This window comes from Petromyzon marinus, unplaced genomic scaffold (assembly GCF_048934315.1).
Source record: "Petromyzon marinus isolate PM22_M1 ecotype Great Lakes invasive population unplaced genomic scaffold, UKy_Petmar_22M1.pri1.0 PM_G_Scaffold_52, whole genome shotgun sequence".
Taxonomy (NCBI): Eukaryota; Metazoa; Chordata; class Hyperoartia; order Petromyzontiformes; family Petromyzontidae; genus Petromyzon; species Petromyzon marinus.
In genome coordinates, this window is record NW_027423005.1 from 590,001 (window position 1) to 592,500 (window position 2,500).

General features: G+C 40.4%; 1 pseudogene; it reads left to right on the forward strand.

Annotated features, from left to right (window-relative positions):
• LOC142917785 (28S ribosomal RNA) overlaps positions 1 to 2,500 on the forward strand; it is a 10,617-nt pseudogene that overhangs the window by 5,137 nt on the left and 2,980 nt on the right.

Sequence of the window (2,500 nt, forward strand, 5' to 3'; positions counted from 1 at the left end):
ACCCCTGCTCTTCAATCTTGCCATGGACCCTTTGATATGCACCCTAGAGTCACACGGAGTTGGGTACTCCATTGATACCGACCACGTGACAGCTCTTGCGTTTGCTGATGATTTGGTGTTGGTGAGCGAATCTTGGGTTGGTATGGCCGCCAATCTAGCGATCTTGGAATCATTTTGTGGGCTATCGGGATTGGAGGTTCAGGCCAGAAAGTGCCAGGGCTTCATGATAAGCCCAACCAAAGATTCATATACGGTGAACAACTGCGACCCATGGACTATCAAAAATAAAGATGTCCATATGATCCAACCTGATGAATCAACGAAATACCTTGGTCTGAAAATTGGCCCTTGGACTGGCACTATACAGCCTGATCTACATTGTCAGCTAAAGACATGGATCTCGAAAATCGATGAGACGCCTCTGAAGCCAACTCAGAAGGTTGAACTACTCAATGCCTATGCCCTACCCAGATTGTTATATCCTGCAGACCACTCGGACTGCAAGCAATCAACTCTCCGTGGGTTGGACCAAGAGATTAGAAAGGCGGTAAAAGGATGGCTCCACCTTCCCGCTTCAACTTGTGATGGACTGTTATATGCCAGAGCCCGAGACGGAGGCCTTGCCATCTTGAAACTGGAAAAAACAATCCCTTCGGTTCAAGTTAGAAGGCTGCAACGTATAGCAAACTCGTCCGATGCTATCACCCGTAATATTGTGTCCTCGCAGGGTATGGAGGAAGAATACCGTAATTTGTGGGTACGAGCAGGGGGTGACAGTGATGCAATCCCAACATTCGTTCTCAGGGACTCGGTGTCAAAAGAACCTGTATATCCGAGACCCTGCGATTGGAGGGAGCATGAATTTCAGAGATGGTGCGAAAAGCCGGTTCAAGGAAGGGGCATTGTAAACTTTGCGCATGATAGAATCAGTAATGCTTGGTTGAGGCCATGGTGCGGCTTTAAACAATGCTTCTTTATCGCAGCACTACAACTAAGGGCAAATATTTACCCAACAAGAGAAAGCTTGAACAGAGGCAGAGATGGGGCCTTACGTTCCTGCAGGAAATGCTCTGCCAGACTCGAGTCCCTTTCGCACATTCTCGGTCAATGTCCTGCAGTACAGAAAGCAAGAATTGCGCGACATAACAAGATCAGTAACATTCTGGCAGACGAAGCGGCTAGATTGGGCTGGTCTGTATACAAAGAGCCACGGTTCATATCCGAGACGGGAGAGATGAGAAAGCCTGACCTCGTGTTTGCAAAAGATGAGGAGGCGGTTGTGATCGATGTCACCGTCCGTTTTGAGCTTTCAAAGAATACCTTGTCAGATGCTGCCTCGCACAAAGTTTCGTACTATACCCCTCTTGGTGATCAAGTCAAAGTGCTGACGAAGGCTAGCAAGGTCACATTCTTTGGATTCCCGGTTGGGGCAAGAGGAAAGTGGCCCCTTGAGAATAACGAGGTACTTACCTCCCTGGGCCTGACCAAACCCAGAACGACATCACTGGCCAAGATGATTTCCCGCAGAACGCTGCTTTTCTCTCTTGATATTCTGAGAATGTTCTGTGGAAATTATGCGGTCTATGAACAGTCATAGACAACCTCCGAAACAAATAATAGTTTTGTTTTAAGATGTCATTTGTTTTAGATTGATTTTGTTATTTTCGAAGGTGAAGTCGGTTTTTATTTCATTTTACTATTTTCCACAATTTAGATTGTTATTTTCCAAGACGGAGTCTTGGTTCTTTTTTTTATTGTTAGTTTTTTTTTTTTTTAACACGTCGTATTTGTTACTTTAGAGCTTAGAGGGGACTTTATTTTCGCCTTACTATTTTCTGCCTACAAAGAAGATTAAAAATAATCTTTTTTCAAGATGGTTTTGTTATTTTCCAAGGTGAAGTCTTGGTATTCTTATTTTACTATTTTCCATAAAGAAGACCTTTCTTTTAGATTTTGTTATTTTCCAAGACGAAGACTTGGTATTTTTATTATATTGCTATTTTTTACACGAAGCTTATTCAAGAGCACTTATATAGATTAGACTTTGTTATTTTAATTCTTTATTTTTGGACTACATCAGTTCGAGAGTCCTGTAACTTACTATTTTCTGCCTACAAAGAAGATTAGAAATAAGCTTTATTTAAGATGTTTTAGATTAGATTTTGTTATTTTCCAAGGTGAAGTCTTGGTTTTTTTTTATTTTACTATTTTCCACAAAGAAGACTTTTCTTTTCTTTTAGATTTTGTTATTTTCCAAGACGAAGACTTGGTATTTTTTTGCTATTTTTTACAGGAAGCTTTATTCAAGAGCACTTATATAGATTAGACTTTGTTATTTTAATTCTTTATTTTTGCACTACATCAGTTCGAGAGAAGACTACAAACCAGCTTTATTTAAGATGTTTTAGATTAGATTTTGTTATTTTCCAAGGTGAAGTCTTGGTTTTTTATTTTACTATTTTCCACAAAGAAGACTTTTCTTTTAGATTTTGTTATTTTC